Source organism: Heliangelus exortis, chromosome 1 (genome assembly GCF_036169615.1).
Source record: "Heliangelus exortis chromosome 1, bHelExo1.hap1, whole genome shotgun sequence".
Lineage (NCBI taxonomy): Eukaryota > Metazoa > Chordata > Aves > Apodiformes > Trochilidae > Heliangelus > Heliangelus exortis.
The window spans coordinates 142,028,687-142,039,838 of NC_092422.1; positions in this window are offsets into that span (position 1 = coordinate 142,028,687).

Consider the following 11,152-nt stretch of genomic DNA (forward strand, 5'->3'; position numbering starts at 1 on the left):
GGGGTCACTTTGGTCCTTAATTTAGCATCAGAGATTGTCCTTCTTGCATTCACACCCTCATGACAATACAGTCACAGGTGTCACTGCCTCAAGGCAACCACCAGCTCTTGCCTGACTTGAGACCTGAGGACACTTGGTAAGGTGGTGATGCTGGGCTTTCCTGGAGCACCAGGAGCAGTCCCTTCTTTCCTGGGACAGAACTCAACTACTGCATACAGCCTTGGACAGAAGAAGCCCTTTCACAGAGGCTGCAAAAAGAGGAGGGATCCCAGTATGTCCCCATAGTGTTATAGGATCCATTAGACTCTAGCAGGGGATCAAGATCTGCTGAACAATGCTGAGCAGTAAAAGCCAAGATGTTTTCATGAAGTCACCCATGGTGCCCAGCCCTGGCATTGCTGTCACTGCTTGTCAAGCATTTCTTTCCTGAGGTTGTTTAAAGGGAAGGTTCTTGTGGCATTCCACAAAAACAGTAGAGCTTGGGTCAGCAGGAGGTACAGTGTAAAGAGTGGAGAGAACAAAGCCTGCTCTCTCCTCTCCTGAGGACCAGAAGTAAGAAAGATGTTGGGGTGTGGGTGAAGAACACCACATCAGGAGGCAGAGAGCACCTGGAGTTAGAAAGGTGGCAAACACACACCAGAGAGCATCAAACACTTTTAAGATTATGTGGCTGAGTTAATGGCCTGAGGAAAAGGGAAAATGAACAGGCATGCTGTGGGCATCTGTGTTTGTGACAGGGAACCAGGGACCTGCAGCACGGTGTCAGATGCAGATGCCAGGGAAAAGATGTGGGACAGGCATTGTTGAAAAAGCAAATGGAGCAGTGGTTGTCTCAGGGTAGTTGCAGGGTCTGCAACTTCTTCCTTTGAAACTGACCTTTATGAGCAAAATCCCAACTTTGTTTCTTCAGGTGAAACATTTTAAGGTGTATGGAGTAGGGATTTCAGGAATTAGAGCTTAACTGAAGGTACAGTGGCAGAGTGGTTTTCTGGCCAGGGAAGGGGAAGCAGAGACAGGGAAGAGGAGGGGAGTGGGAGAGGTTGTGCTGGAAAACCCCTCACTGCACAGGGACTGCTGCAGGCAAGTTTTCTGTGCAGTGGAAGCAGAAGTGAGGGTAAAAGCAAGAGGCACAAGACTCTTTCCATGAAGCCACAGAATTCTTCTCTTCTCCTGGACTTATCCTGTGTGGTACCTCATCAGGGAATAGCTGGGAAAAATAGGAATCACTCAAATCTCCAGGGCTATCTCCTGAAACCAGCAGTGAGGGGAAAACTGAAGTGTTATTCTGGAATGTGTAGAAATCATGAGTCCTTTAGAAGGGAAACATCTGACTCAGTGACCAGATTTGACTGTAAACCTCATAAGTGACAGCAAGGAATGGTGGGCACTTGTGAGGCTGTCCTGACCTCCTCAAAAGCATGGTAGGTGCAGCTGAAGTGCCAAAAGGTAGTAATGCAAAGCAAAAGAGGCAGAGGGAGCAGTTGGAGGACGTGGGCCAGAGGCTGAAATCCAGCTGGGAGGAAGTCAGAGACCTGGTGCTTCTTGTGGTGGAAGCCAAGAAGGGATAAAGGCCCTGAGGACAAATGAACAAAACCCTCCGGACAAGAGAGGGCAAGAGAGGAGGGTGGGCTATTGTCTGCTGTGTCTATAGGCGAGGGAGGGGAACCAGCAGCACCGGGGAGCTGTGCTAAAGGGTGAATATTTCTAGAAGGTGAAAACCGGGAAGAGATACCCAGGAAATGGATGGATGATCCCAGGCTGGGGATGCGGTGCCCACCCCGCAGGCTGCGGGAGGCGGGAAGAGGCGGTGCCGGTGCGGGCTGCAGGGCGGGGCGTCCCCAGCAGGGGGCAGCGCTGCTCCAGCGCTGAGAGGGGCGGCGGCGGCTCCGGCTGCGGGAGGCGGCTCCGCAGCGCTGCGAGACAGGGGGCAGCGGCCGGGTGGGCATCGGGGGGCTCAGGGCAGCCGAGGGATCGAAGCATTTACCACCTTGAGAGTATTTAGCGGGAGGAGAAACACCGCAGAGCTGGAATGCAAAGCTCTCGGTGGGTGTGCTGGGGAGGTGAAGTGCAACGCGAAGCCTCTGCAGGAGGTCAGAGCAGCTTTTATCCTGGGGACACCCGTGGCAGGAGAGAAGTGACCGCTCGCTGTTTGAAAAGCTTTCCATCCGAAGATGTAAACTTTTCCGTGCTGCCAGCAGGGTGATGTGGGATGTGCCAAGCTCAATGCCTACTGCGAGGAGCTTGGGCCTGACCAGCAGAGGTTCCAGTACCTGCAGATGGCATTGGACCCTCCTGGGGTCTGGGCCACCAACAGGAGCATCATCTCCTGTTGCCAGTTCGGGCTCTGGAAGGTGGTAGCCCAACACAAGGGACAAAAGCCTTGTAAAAGGCTGCCCAGCAAACTGTGTGAGACCGTGTGGTTGGTCAGGGGTGAGTCTGAACTGGACCTGACTGAAGGTGGCTGCTGATCCCACATCCTCTGAATTGGCAAAGTTGCTTTTCCCAAGGGGCCAGTGAAGCCTGCCCAGGGTACGGTCACTGTTCCCGTTGCAGCCCATGTTTTCCTCTCCTCCAGGGGCTGAAATGTCAGGCTGAGCCACGTTTTGCAAAATTTTGTTTTCCCCTGAACCCAACAACCAGACCATGGGCTCTTGGGAGCCTCTTTGATGCCAGCCCGGGGTCCCAGCATCTTTCTACACTGGGTTGTTGGTGGCCCTGTGTCCAGCCCTGTCTCTTGACTGGGCCTCTTCGTTTCCTGTTGCAGCTTTGTTCTGGCCTTTCCTGCTCCTGGCTGGGCTCCTTGGTACTGGCTCACCCCTTGCTTTGCCAAAGGACCCTCTGACCGCCCTTGTGTTGTTCAGACCTCTGGGCCCATAATCCTCAGTGAGGGACAAGCTTGCACAGTCACCCTGGTTGTCCAGCTCATCCACACTCTTGGTGCCCTAGCAGGGTGCCATTTCTGCCCAGCCAGTATCCTGCTGATGTCTGTACTCTACATCTACCCACACACCTGCTGAGGCTTCTCTGCTGATGTTTCCCTATGTTTTGTGTTGTTTTCACCTCTGAAAGATCTGCACTCTTAGTACCTCCTGAAATACGAACTTTCTGCCAGTGGTGAAGGCACAAAAATAATGTTGTCCTCTTCTTGTGCATGAACCTGAGCAGTGTTAAGGAACTGCTCCTATTCCACAGTGGGTGGCACTTTCATTCTGGGGCTGTGCAGCCCTTGGCACAAGCCAGAAATGGATCAGGATGTGGTGGTTTGGTATTTCTATTGCTCTGTCTTACCTTGCAGTAGCACTTCCTTAGGAAAAGTCCTGGCATGCCAGAACCAGTGGGTTCATTAATCAGGCCAGCAGGAAGGTAGCAGAGCACCAAGAGAAACAGATGTGCTTGTGAGCATGGTGTTTCTGTGGCAGACCCATTTGTGTCTGCTGGAAGAGAGAGAGAGGTTGCAAATCAGTTCAAAGTGTCCTGTGCTTGGTGCTGTAGACACCTCTCTGCTATCAGCTGACATCTGTTGCCTGTTCATTTCTCATGGACCATTACTGAAGGCTCGTTCTTCATGTGGGCTGGGTTTGAAATGGCATCTTGAAGCAAAAAATCCCAGCAGCGTGAGGTCTCTGACCCACTCAGCTCTCCTTGGTGGCCCAAGGATCGTTTCTGCTTCTGACACTTCCTCCCACTTCTGGCATCTGGTTATTTCAGTCTGCTTTTCCATATATGTTTAGTGGTATTGGGAAACAGAAATACGCCAGCAGGAGGATTCCACGCCACCAAACTGCAAAAGAATGAACATAAATATTTGAGGTTATACTTTCATAGCTATAAGACAGGATTCCAGTAAATGATCCTTTCTGCATCCTCACAGACTAAGTGCAAGTCCAATATCATTTATCTTCGTTTGTCTAAAGCCACTGGGGGCAATGCATGACCAGGCTTATGGGGTTTTGCTTTGTGTGTTCAATGCAGGGAGAGCTGCATCACTGTGAAGCCTTCCTGAGCACTTCAGATCCACTGCAGGATTCTCTGAGGTCAGTCACAATCTTTACTCCAGCTGCTCTGCAGAGTGATTTGTGCACAATGAATGCCACGTGTCCCGGGGCACTCAGTCACATCACTCCATCAGTTCTCCTGCAGTGTGGGGCTTCATTCAAAGTGCATCTTCATTGCACTGAGAATGCCAGAAGTGCAACACAGATAGTTCTGCAAGAGGGAAATGCTACGGACTCAATTCTCCTGCTGGGATGAGACAAAGGGAGAACAGCAGATGATGGCTGTGCTGCCCAGTGATGTGCTGGGGGATGTTCAGAGGCTTTTGATTGTAGCTGTGTGAGATGGGTAACAGGAGGCAAAGCTAGCCAGCAGGTGAATAATCAAGGCCTGTTCCTGCAGAAGAGAGGGTGAAATGTGGTGACCCATATTAAAGGCCAAGACTGGGAGAAAAGTGTAATTGCCCAGCTGTTAAAATGTGGGCCCTGAAAGTCTTGTGTCGCACACATGTAGACTTGCTGTGATGGCTGGGCTGATGCCTTAGTTACTCAAGTACAGTGAGAGGTGACCTGGTCCTGCACGTGCTGTGGACACCAGTGGTTGGTTTTTCTGGGCAGTAGGTCAGCTCAGGGGATCTCCTGGGAGTTTGTGCTGCCATGGTTTTTTGCTTTCTAGCAAGGTGCAAAACCTTCTTGGAGTGTTTCTGTGTCTGCAAATGAGTAATGGTTGATTCCTATACCTGTGCCTCCTGTCTTATGAAGGCATCTGCTACAACTACAGAGAGACAATGGGGAGGAAGAATTAAGAAGGGCTTTCCCCCTTGATAACCTGTGATGCCATCACCACAGACTTGGTTCTTAGACTTAAATGCCTTTTCTGGCATTCGGTTTTTTGTTTGTTTTTTTCCCCTGTAAAGAAATATGAGAATTAAATGGGTTTATGGTACAACATTCTTGAGGGAAATAGCAAAGGCTGTGTGCTTGGTGACTGAGCCCGTACCATGTAAGCTGTTGCACTCTTCAAAACCTCATTGAGGTAATAGCTGCAGTGTCAGGACAGTGATAATTCCTCTGCTGACAGGCTGTGCACTGGAGCAGTAGCTCAGTTTTAACTACTAGAATTAGCAATTCCTATTGAGATCCCCTGGTCATACCCTGGGCTACATCCCTACATCTGTCTGCCATTTGGCTGATGGGTTGTCCTCCTTCTGCCAAGGCAGTGACTGTGGGAGTGGAGCACTTTTAAAAAGCTGAGTCCTAGCAGTGAGCCTGAGCTGATACAAGGGGATAGAGACAAGTTGAGTTATACTTCATAGAGGCTTCAGTTACCAGTGTCACTTGTTTTTCTGGGCAAGCACGGCCTTCATGTCATGATGCCCCCTTGCCCACATCTAAATGTATTCAACTGTGGAAAACATTGCAAAATGTGTAGCCAAACACCACCCACCTGCAACTCCCCTGCTGAAATTGCAGCTGCTCCTGCTGTGGAAAAGTGATAGATCCTGTTAAGCCAAGATAAATCTGATGGAACACAGGGAAATTCTATACAGACTGCCAGCAGCACAGAAATGGCCTGGTCTGAGGAACAGAAGCAAACACACCAAAAGCCAGAAATACCTCTGCAAATAGCCAAAAAGCTATTATTCTCCAAAACATTCCCTCTCCTTCATGCAGGGGTTCCACTTTCATCTTGGGTCTGATTGGAAAGTGCACGGTGATCTCTGTAATTTCCTGAAAAGCACAGTTTTACACAACCAGAACATACCCTTTCTCATGGAATCAGGGGAATCTCATGGAATCTTACTTGATTCTTCCTCTTAACTTCCCTGGTGGTGCATTGACATTTTCAGTGTTTCATCACCCAACTCTCCTGACACATGGTTGGATGTGTGAGGTACAGACAAAAAGTGTTTGTTAGGGCAGAAAGATCTTGATCCTACAGACAGAAATAGATCCCTTGTGCCTATTTTACACCTGTAGGCACATCAACACTTTTCAGGACACCGAGTTTGTGTGTTCATCATCTCTTGAACTTCTGGTATTCTAGCAGTGTGGGCTGTGACACTGGAATGCCTGTCAAGAAAACAGGAACCTGGCCATATAATTTTAAAATGGGAGTGCAGAATATCAGCAACTGGATGGATCACTGCCAATTGCTTTTGGACACTCTCTGAAACCTCTAGGAAGATGGAAATTCAGCTTTGATCTCAGAGTCTTAAATGTGCTTATAAAAGTTGCTGAAGTCAGAGACTGAAATCCTATCAAACACAAGAACTGGCTGGTTAATTGGTGAAATCCCAGTGGCACAACTGAGGAGGATTAAAGGAAGACTAAGCTGCTATGGTAATCTGTAGAGAGAACTTTTGGTTCTTCTTTTAGCTTGTGGATAGAGGTTTGCATTTCTTTGCCTTGTTGGAATGTGCTGTTCATGTTAGGGATAAACCAGAAGTGAAGAGAGGAAAGGGAACTACACTGAATAAATAACACAGTTTGGTACAGGCTATGGTGTGCACAATCAAAGGCTCCCATGCAGTGGACAAACTCAGGCTATTAAGCAGTGATGCTGCAGTGGTCTGCTTGCTCCACTCACACTGATGGCATGTTTATCTGTAATGTGATTCAACAGGTCTGTAGGTTTAATGCTAATAGACCATTCCTGTGGCTTGCTTTATTATAAAGAACATGACCAGTGTTTTCTAAGTCATTTTGGCCTTGATTCTATTTGGATGAGGGAAGCTATTCCAGTTGGATGAGAGCATTGATGGAGGGCTGAAAGCCCAAGCATATCTGAGAAAATGCCAGAGAACACAATGAGGATCATATGAAAGCCAATATGCAATAGCTACAAGGTTACTCTTTTTTCTAGGGGTAATAAATTCTCCAAGGTCCTCACTCTGAAGGCCCATCTTCCCTCTGCAAAAAAGTGCTTGGGATAAAGTCATGGAGTGTGGGCACAAAACTGAGGGAGCCTGAAACAGAATATCCTGAGCTGACTCATTCATGTCTGTGCAGAAGAATAAGATAATACAGAGAGTTGTTGGAACTATTTGCATTCTTGTAGGAAGGCTTCACTTAGCATTACCAGGAGAGATTTGTTTGACGCTAAGTCTGAGAGCTGATGCAGCACTTCAGGAAAGCCTGACATCCAGCACTCAAGAGAACTTAACTGTGTCCTTGGAGTCAAGCATGTGTTTAAGAGTCCTGTTGGCCTGTGGCCTGCTTGTTTAGCACCTTGCAGAACCAACTTTGAAGTGGTGGAACGTGCAGAGCAGACGTAGCTCACGTTATCGCAATCTTCTCCTCTTGTTCCAGCGGTCGATCCGGTGCTGTGCCGGCTCTGCCGTGCCATGCTCTGGCACACTTGGCTCTCGTGGGCTGTGGTGAGCAGCTGGGCATGGGCACTGCTCCCACACATCTGCAGCCAGGAGCTGCAGCAAGCCTCTCCCATGGGACATCTTCCTCCTCCTCCATCCCCGCCTTGCCCACGCAGCACCACATCACCTATCCACAGGCAGACGTGACCTTCCTCGGACTTGGGATTTCTGTAGCAGATTTTGTCATAAGAAACGAAAAGCATAAAAAACTTAACCTTTGACAGGGAGTTATGTGCTAGGTCCTGCGATCTGGGGAATGAGAAGCCAAAAACTTCTCCATTGCTTGATGGCTTGAGAAGCATGAGCTGCGGTGGGGTTTTTGTTCTTGCTCTTTCAGTCTGGCGGGAGTTTGCTTTCTTTGGTGTAAGGGAACTGCTGCCTTCCCTGCCGTGTGTTATGCCTGGCCAGAGTGCACATGGTGGAACTGAGGCTTGGAGCACCTTCATCTGCACAGCAGGGAGGCTGAATCAGTGCTTAGAGGAAAGCCTTTATTCAGCTATTAATATGCTTTTGTCAGCTGTAGCCAACCACAACTTGTTTTCGTGGACAAGTACATGTGGAAATACTCTGTGCTCTGAATATGCTTTTACACAACGTGTTTGTGAGCCTGTGCAAGTGCTAATAACCCAGCTAGGAACCGGCTCCTCCTTGCAGAAGTTCTCTTTAGAAGGCTGTTTTCTAGTGTAGGCTTTAATGTAATGTTCCCATTTGCCAAGGACGTTAAATAGAAAACTAATGTGTTCCAGCACTGAAAAGCCCAAGCTTTGATTTTTACAGTGCATCAGGCAGAGTATGGTTTTGAGAGAGGAAACTGGGTTCAGGCAATTTCTCCTTTCACTTCAGACTGCTCTCTTGGTTCTCAGACTGTATGTACTTAAATACCAGGTAACTGTGAAGGTTTTTATACCCCAGCATTTTAGAATAATTCTTAACCTTTCTAAATTGGGATAAGATATCATAGTCTAGCTAAGGAAGTCCTAAGAAAGCTGTTTTTTATCATGATGTATAATTATACTGGCTAAAAGTCCAGTGACATGCCCAGAAAACTTCATGTAAATAACAGTGTAGTCTTGGGGTAGCTCAAGGATGGCCAGTCTGCTCAAGATGCGAGCAGCAAATCAATCACAGATGGATGTGTCCTGGGATTGTTGTTTCACTCTACCAGTGAAGAAATTCCATTATCTCAGCCTGCTGTTCTTTATTTGGCCACCTGATATTTCCTGCAGTTGTAGTGTAATTACTATTGACATTCATTTGCAAATCTGTTTAGTGCTGCGAGTTTTAAAATTGACATTACAAGAGATTTCGAGTTTTAATTCCCCCTTCTATGTGCTCCATTGCTCAACCCAAGTTTGAGAATGGAAGAATAAGCTTTTGCCTGCGATTTAGTAAGGGCGAGTAAGAAAAAGAATAAGTCAAAAAATAACCTGTACTTGCAGGTTGGAGCTCCTGTGAGAACAGCTTGAGCTCTGTATATCAGAATACCAACAAGTTCAGGACTGGGAATTGTTTAGGTTTTAGCTCTGTATGGTTACTTCTGTGACTGTGGGCATGGGGTGGCTTAGGTTTAATTTGCATCAAGTGTGCCACTACAGCTACAGTGACTGATTGCCTCACTTATTCATAACATTTCCAAATATTTATGCAGCTGAGGAGTACTTTTTTATTGTTATTATTGACAGAGGGCCACAGGAGTGTTCAAATTCTCCTGGGTCTATTGATCAGAATGAAGCAGAACAAGAGATGTTTGGAACATCTTGTTGAGGGTCACCTCTCTTCTAGAAGGGACATGTGGAGTCTTTCCTGGAGGGGATTTATGCAGCCATCCATGCTGTAAAAGCTCAAAAAAAGCTTCAGAGATTTTTTTTTCCCAGTATGCAGAATGCAGCCTTGTAAAGTATCCCAGCCAGAGAAGGAGGCTTGAGTGGAATGCTGGTGTGGACACTACTTCATTTTCTGAACCAAAAAAGCAGAACCAAAAGTCTTTCAATGGGTCAATAAAAACTTTTTTTTTTTTTTTTTTCTTAATTTTTTGGTTCCTTTACATTTATTTGTCAAATTCCAGTTAACTGAGAAAGAAAGTTTATAAAGGAAAGCAGAATGTTTTCTCACTGTTATGCTCCAGTCAAAACAAACTAATGAAGTTGCTATGGATTTCTGCTTCTGCTTGACTGACTCTAATCAGAATGTTTGATTGTGTTATTTTTTCTTTTGTTTCTTCTGCTCTTAATTTTTAGGATTTAATTACCGAACATTCCTGTAGAGATGGAGAAAAATCTAGTGAAGCTAACAGCATCCCGACTGTGCTTCTAAAAATCTAAGCCAATAGGATGGTGTTAATAATTCTTTTCCTGGGCAACAATAAATTCCACTTCTGCTCCTATGTTTGGACATTGTATGAAATGCAGAAAGCAGACCTGTCAATGAAACATGTGAGGAGAGGCTGCATCCTTGGAGTTCTTGCCATTTTCTCTTTATTCTGAAAAAGCAGACAGGGCCATAACACCTTGGCCTCTCTCATAACAATCTAATTGGATTCAAACCACATTTCATCATGGTCAACATGGTTTCTTCTTATCAGGTCAAAAGACAAAGGCTGGTTATGGTAGGATGTTCTTAACCTGTCTTTCATTTCAAACTTCAGAACCTTTCCCCCAGCTGTCAGAAAAAGTGTATGGTAGCAAGAGAGAAGCCAGTGGTCAGCCTTCAGCCTGAGAGACAGGCTTTGGTAACACAACACAGGAGGTAACCATCAAAACAAACAACCACACAGCACCTGGAGCAGGCTGAAGCATAAAAGTGTACAAAGTCAATTGTCTGGAAAGGTAAAAGCTGAGCTGATAAGAATTTGGATCTACTAACAATGGATCTTTACAGGAATTTGGAGTAGCTGGGATTTGCTGAAGGAAACTGGAGACACCAGAGATAGAGATTTCACAAAGTCAAAATCCAGCATAAGAATAGTAGAGAAAAGGAAAATAGAGACTGTGGAGGCTGCTGGTTCCAGTTCCATGTTAGTGAATGGAATTGCTCCTCAGTCTTTGAGTCTCAAATTAGGTCACACTGCAGCTACAAACTCTCTGTTTCAAGAAAGTAACTCTAAATGCATCTGCATGGACAGACTGTAACCAGGGCTTTTCTTCATGGCTGGGGAAACCGTAATTTATGTATTCTTCATGCATTCAGTACAAGTTCCATATTTTCAAATATATAAAAATTCAATACCCATTAAGTTTACAAGAGTCTGCAAAATTATGTACCATGGAAAACACAAACATCACTAAAAACTAGCAGAGGCATCCTCACTAAGTTATGTAGAGAAGACTCATTGTAAAAAAAAAATAAATCCTATACTCTGTCTAATTATTGTTAATTTAATTGGTTATTCATGGTACATTTCTCCTGTTTATTTCTATAGAATTTCTCATGACTCTTTGGAGGTTGCCTGTTAGTCATGCCTGGAGAACTATGGCAGACTTGCAGGTTCTGTGAGCCAGAGGATAACTGAAGACAAAGGAGGTACAAAACCAAAACTGAATTGCAAACAAATTACAAAGGCATTTTAACACTTCACAACTGAATCCCAATAGAGTATGGGTGTTCCAGCCTGTCAAAAGGTAACTGGAAAGCAGACTCAAAGGAACTTTAATGAAATTGTCAAACTATTTTCACCAGACTTCTTTTCTGTTAGAATGCTGTTATGTTTCGCTAGGAGGTCTCTTTGGCCAGGTAAAGGAAACCAAACACACCTTGCTGATTGGTACCAGGCTCCAGCCCTTCCCTGGG